Raw genomic sequence first — 7,417 nt, 5'->3', positions numbered from 1 at the left:
AATTAAATTTCAAACGAACCGAACACGAACGCAAGTTCTGTTCGAATGTGTCTGATTCGTTCACACCCCTATCACCAACAGACAATTTAGGAAAGCCCAATTTATATTAATTATTTTGAGCTTTTAGTGTTTGTTTTTTAATGGTAAGTGGGGCACTCCTTGTTGTAAATTGTCAGGCCAAGTGGGCTAATAATATAAAAAGTACTCTGAACTTTGGTCCACATTTCTTAATCCTTGATTTTTATAATGCCACATTAGGTAGCCTGTGCATATAATATACAAGTTTGATTTTTTATTTAAACAATATAAGTTCCCACAAATATGGCAATTTCAAATTTACATTTTTTTATAGGCTTTATATTTTCTGATGAATAAGAAAACAATGCGACAACCTTCCATGATGCATGTTACAGAAAAGGTTAGAAAGGGCGGTCACGAGAGTTCTCGCAGATGCGAACATTTATGTCACAATAATAACTATGCGACGGACTCCCAATTATTTTGCCGGATGAAATTTTAAGTTTTGTTAAAATAAATTTGATTTAGGGCCCGTTTGGGGCTGCTTATAAGTGCGGCGGCTTTTTGGAAACGCCGTCTTAATGTTTGTTTCGCTCGTTTTATAGGCGTTTTGTGAAACTGCGTTTTATAGTTTGTACTACACGCGGACCATGTATACCCCCGTGATCCGCGTTCAGCCTGGTAATGTTTACTCCACTGCCCTCGCAAAAAACCTAAACCCTTCGCCCTGCCTTTACTCTTTCGCGTCGATCTTGCCTCCATCGCTATAACTTTTCCGCGGAGATGGCTAAAAAAGATTAATCTAAAATAATTAAGCGGTTGGCTAGAAATTAATAATGATAGATATTTTTTGTTATTAGGCATATTTAATTTTATACAATTGCACCCTTCTCATATCTTAATTTTATAGGAACTTCAATATTCGTGTTGCAACTTGTTTATCACATAACAAATTATTACTATTTTTTTAGTGCTTTTTAGAGGTAGAAAAGATAGACTCTTTAGAGTAGGTAGGTATAACTAGCACAAGTAAGAAGCATTGGTAAGAAATGGTTATGTTTGGTAAAGATACTAGAGACAAGCTCCATTAGTGGTCGATAACTGTTAGTAGTGATCAATGGTAACTTGTGTTTGCTATAATAGTTGATGGTGGATGATCGGGAGCTAATATATCGAGCTATAAAACTCTGTGATTCTTATACATTTAAAGAACCAAAGAACCCTATTATTTAAATGTTCAAATATTTTCTCATTTGCAACTTGTGGTGCCTTTTTTTGTTGTAATGTATTTTGAAACAAAATCTTCTACAATAGTTAACTCACCATCATATCTTAATACCAATAATCCTAATTGTTTTCCATCATGTATAACTACTTCGAGTTCATAAGAAGATAACCCCAAACTAACAAAAGCATGTCTAACCTCTTCAATTATAATTAATCACTATATGAATAATTATATTGAAATATTAGCAAATTCATTGACTGAAAGGGTTTCTAATCTCTTATTTCAAAAATAATAATGTTAACGCATAAAAATATAATATTTAATAGGAAAAAAAATTTAATGTGGGTGAGGGTGGGAGGCGTCGTTAGTTACCCAAAGTAGTGGGGGTAATGAGTGGGTTTGTGTGTGTTATATATTCTCTTTAAATGTGTTGTGTGGAATGAAATATATTTTATAATGTGAAGAAAATTCTGAAAATTTTGACAAGAAGACTAGAATGGAGAAGGATTGTAGGCTTCTTCGGGGTGAATAGTTTAGTTATCATTACCCATCACTAGATTTTGGTGAGCTTTGTGATTTATATTAGTTTCTATGTTTAACATTTTTATTTGTTTTCTATTGGTGAAGTATTAATGTTTTTTAAAGGATTTTTTTGCTTTTCTTTCTTCCTTTTATTTCCATTTTTATCCCACCTCAATCCCTTCTTAATCCCCTTTACAAAAGATGGCTAGAGTTCCACCTAATCCAAGCTAGTTTGAGTTTGGGCTCTGTTTGGGTGATCTGAGTCTCTTAAAAAGATATCAAAATTTCTATAATTGGTCTGAAGATATTAGCTTTTTATTTGTCTTTTGGTTCAGGCAAAAATCTTAAAACTAAACTATAGTTTACTTTCTGTGTAGTTTTTTTTTTCTTAACTTACTAATTATTAAAAAATGTTAAAAAATATAAAAAATTTTAGAAATTGCATCTAGAACATTTATCATCATTTTTATGATAAATTTTTAATTTTTTCTATTTTTAGAAATTTGGAACAAAATTGTAAGAGTTGGTCAATTTTGTCCAAATTTGACCCAGTCGATATTTCTCACTCAATTACACTACTAGGTTCTATCTAAACACCCTAATTTACTCTATACGATTCTTATAAAACATTTTAAATATTTTGATAGAGTTTCACATTAAGATTTCCCCATCCACATGAAGGTTGGTATCAGAGCAAGTTAAAACTTAGGATATTGGAGAACACTTGGACATTGACAATGCCTTTTATGTTGGAGTAGGGAATGCCTGAATTGGAGTTTTGTATTTGGTGAGACAAATTTGGTGGGAGACTTCAACTTGTTCATAATTTCAATAAGGGAGCAAGGAGAAAGTGTTTAGTGACGAAATTTGAACCTTAGCAAGAGAAGATAAGAGAAACATTAGAGGAGCATTAGGCAAACACTCAAAAGTTTGGCTACAAGATATAACACTTTGAAGGGTTAGCAATAATATCATTTGTAAATATATTATTATTGGACTTATATATTTGCATTTGGTCGTTTATATCGTTGTTGACCTCATTTTTGATGAGGTATAAAGTCTTCTCCTAGAAATTAGGATTTAGCCATAGAACTTTCCTATTGATTATTCTATAAGACTAGTGATGAGACCCACCCCCACTTAGAAAAACAAATCTCCTCTTGACTCTTTCGTGAAGTTTCACATGGGTGGTCTCAAACCCTCAACATTTGGTTGAGTTGGTTAAGGCCAATATGATGAAACTCAAATAGAGTTTCCATAGGATCATGAGACCTTAGGAAGACCCTGGGTGGCATGGCCATTCATGCCCCCACACATCACCACCACAATTTATACCACTACAATTCACATTCACCATATGCATATTCATACACACACAATTCAAAATTATGAAGATAAATCCAAATCCACAAATTTTTTATTTGTTTTCTATCGGTGAAGTATTAATGTATTCTTAAGGAATTTTTCTCGTTTCTTTATTCCTTTTATTTCCATTTTTATCCCACCTCAATCCTTTCTTAACCCCCTTTACAAAAGTTGTCTATAATTCCACCTAATCCAAGCCACTTTGAGTTTGGGCTCTATTTGGGTGATCCGAGTCTCTTAGAAAGATATCAAAATTTTTATAACAAGTCGAAAGTCATTGGAGATTTATTTTTATATAAGTATTAGCTTTTTATTTGTTTTTTGGTTCAGCACAAAAATTTTAAAACTAAACTATAATTTACTATATAGTTTCAATTTTTTTTTCTATCTAATAATTAAAAAATGTTAAAAGTTATTAAAATTTTTAGAAATTACATTCCGGGCATGTATCATCATTTTTATGAAAAATTTTTATTTTTTTCCGCATTTAGAAATATGGAACAAAATAATAAGAGTTGGTTAATTTTGTCCAAATTTGACCTAATCGATATTTCTCACTCAATTACAATACCAGATTTTATCTAAACACCCCCATTCACTCTATACGATTCCTATAAAACATTTTAAATATTTTCATAGAGTTTCACATTAAGATTTCCCCAGCCATATGAAGCCTGGTATCATAACAAGTTTAAACTTAGGATATTGGAGAACTCTTGGACATTGATAAGGCCTTTTATGTTGAAGCAAGGAATGCTTGAATTTGAGTTTTTTATGGGGTGAGACAAATTTGGTGGGAGACTTCAACTAGTTCATAATTTCAATAAGAAAGCAAGAAGAAAGTGTTTACAAGTGATGGAATTTGAACCTTAGCAAGACCCAAGGTAAGAGAAACATTAGAGGAGATTTAGAAGAATACTCAAAAGTTTGGCAACAAGATATAACACTTTGAAGAGTTCGCAATAATATCATTTGTGAATATATTATTATTGAACTTTTATATCTTCATTCAATCATTTATATCATCATCCTAATTCGAATTACTTTTTTGTAAAAAAAAAATCCCTTTTTAATAATATGACACCTTCACTTCAAGTTCTCTTAAATCAATTGTTATATATAAAAGATGAAATTATTTGATCAAAAAAATAAATTTAATAGGAATATGGAAGATAATAGAAATTTAGTAAATAAATTGAAGACCTAAATTCTTTGTCATTATGAGCCAAATGAAAATAACATAAATATTGAACTATATAAAGCAAACCGCATTAAATTCATAATGAAAGTCAATGTAGGCGCCACTATCTTAACCAAAAAATCCCCATTATTTATTTCTAATGGCCTTTTACTAAACATTAATTATCTTATATCTACTTTATAACCCAACATGTTTATATGATTATGCCATTAACGGTGTTAGTTAGGAAATATTTTGAAGTTAACTTATTTGCATGAACTAAATGATTTCCTTTTTTGGTTGAGACCTATGATGAACTACCAATACCTATGGACACTCCACCAACAACTATATGCCATAAAAGTCTTTAAAGAAGAGTTCTTTGGAGTTTAGTGGAAATGTTGTGACACATCATACCGACTTTAAGGTGTGGGCCCACAAATATAAAAAGTGGACCTAAGGAAAGCCCCACAAGCATCTGAGGTTGAACCATGGTGCGGCCCACAAGTAAATATGTGGGTCACACTACCAAAGAATAATTGAAGAGAGTTGTTTCTCATTCATATGGATCCATTTCCATGAGTCATATGAAAAGAATTTAAAACTAAAAGATATCATGTATTTTCATATGTAATAATGTTATATTATATTTATTTTTTATATATTTTTTTGTAAATTAAGTAATGGTCATATGCATAGATGTGTTTATGTGCACCCAAGTGTTGTGGGTTGACTTGTGGGCCAACCATAGGTGATCAGACCTTTATATCTAACAATAGGTAGTACATGTGTCAATTTGGGTCAACAAGTTAGGTCGGGTCCGACCCAAAACTGATCCGACTTGAAACTGACCAAAATATTCAACGAGTCATCAATCCCAACTAACCTTCTTCCTGCCAACCCAAATCTGACTCGTATGACCCATTTAACAAAATGAAAAATAGTTATGCAAGTTAGTTTAGAGTTAATTTTCGGTCAATTTTGGGCTAGCAAGTCAATTTCAAGGCAATTTAAGGTTAGTGGGTCATTTTCAGGTCATTTTTGGGTAGGCGGGTCAACCCAAACCTAACCTAAAAATTAAATGGGTTAGGATATTTTTAGGTAAGCAGGTCATTTTCAGGTCATTTTTGGGTAGGCGTGTTAGGGGTCTCCCGAATATGGCATTGTATGTTGATTCTGACCTAGCAACGATGAACTGGACTGGGCGAGTCATTTGTCAAGAAAAATATCCCATGAAAACAAGGATATTTATTGTTACCTCGACCCTTACTGGTCGATTATCAAAACCATATAATGACCCAAACGCTCGTTGAAGTCTTTCCCTTGTCAGTCCAAAACTAAGAAAAGTGGAGTAAGAAAAACATCAGCAAAGCTCTCATTATCGATCAAGATTCTCTTTACGTTGAAGCAGGGTTTGCTAATTCTTACGCTAATGACAAGAGGAACTTAATGGGGGTACTCGCACTCCTTCTAAATTAGAATCATCAAAAGTAATAGGTTCAAGGCGTAATTTCTTATGTGCTGGTTCACTAGTTGTAGTGATAAAAACTTGATCAGTCAGCAATGGACCTCCTGCAATTGTATGAATTTTGCCCACGACTAGGTGACCCCCATGTTGTTGCATTTGTGTTTGTTGTCCCCCAGTAGGAGAATTATCGCTATGAACTAGTTTGTTTTGTATAAATCGACTGAGATATCCCTGTTGAATCAACCTTTCAATCTCTTCTCTAAGCTGCTTACACGGCTCAGTGGTGAGGCCATGACTTCGATCAAAATGACAGTATTTTCTTGATTTCTTGAGTTAGGTTTCAGGGGGTGAGGTCACTTAACAACTTGCTCATCTTTGATGGTCATCAAGATATTAGCATAGGACGTGTTGAGCGGTGTATACTCTTTCTTGGGTCGATATTCAGTTCGTTGGTCCGCAGTTTAGAGGAGATCACGATTCGTCGATTGTTCAAACTTTCTCCGTTCTGAATATTGATTATTATCTCTGGAATTATTTTTGTGCTTTCCCTTAAATTTCTCAAATTTCTCCTTGCCTCGTATGCAGTGATTTGAGCCTGAACATGGTGGACAAGGTCAGCATAAGAACAAATTGTCTCCCACATTAGTGATGAGTAGAAGGGTCCTAGGCGGAGCCTCCCAAGGAAGACTCTTTTTAGTAAATCTGGATCTACTCCTAAATTTTGACATGCTTCGGCAGAAAATCAGCGGAAGTAGTATTTGAGCGACTCTCCTTCAATTTGACGAATTTCCTAGAGATGGGATGAATCATTGATGATTCGTTAATTTGCTATGAACTGCTTCACAAACAATCTAACAAACTCTTTATAGGGGTTTACAGTGCCCCTCGGTAGAGAGTCGAACTAGGTTCCAGCTTGCCCCTTAAGAATGGTTGGGAACACCTGGAATAAAAGCGCATCAAGTGCATGTTGAATGTGCATGATGGTTCGATAATGATCAATATGTTCATAAGGGTCAGTTATCCCTTCACAGGCTTCGATGTTCGGAAGCTTGAACCCTATTGTGATGGAATGTTGGAGGAATGAACCTGTTAAGGGGGAGGATTCATGGATGTTATGGTGAGCGTCGAAGCAATCCTTTTTCTCTATGGGGAACTCTTTTCGGACGAGGAGTCTTAGTTCGCTACAAATAACATCATCTAGAATGACAACAAGATGTGGTGGTGCTATGCAAGCTGCATGAGATAGATGAGTGGAACTTGTGTTGTCCAGGAGTTCAACATCACAACCTGGTAGGGGAAGTGTTCCCTCTTGAAGAAGGGGGTCGGTACAAGTTCCTCCGAGCAGTATGTTTCTCGTAGGTGGAGGATTTAATGGTAAATGAATTTCATTCATCGGAGTGGGTTGTTGTTGTTAGGTCCCACATAAGAGATGTAGAATCTCCAGTTGAAACTCCTCAATCCTGCACATTCAATCTTCCATAGAAGGACCCGAAACACCCTCATTGGCGTGATAACGTTTTATAGGGCAGAAAGATGAAGAAGCATGCCTCCTTTGACTTCGTGACTGTTCCTTAGAACGATAGGTGTTGAAGCGAGTTGCTCCGTTGTCCCAAATATTGTGTTTAGTGCCCATTTA

The sequence above is a fragment of the Phalaenopsis equestris genome, unplaced genomic scaffold (assembly GCF_001263595.1).
Source record: "Phalaenopsis equestris unplaced genomic scaffold, ASM126359v1 Scaffold000276, whole genome shotgun sequence".
Taxonomy (NCBI): Eukaryota; Viridiplantae; Streptophyta; class Magnoliopsida; order Asparagales; family Orchidaceae; genus Phalaenopsis; species Phalaenopsis equestris.
Note: the sequence above shows the minus strand (reverse complement) of the source record.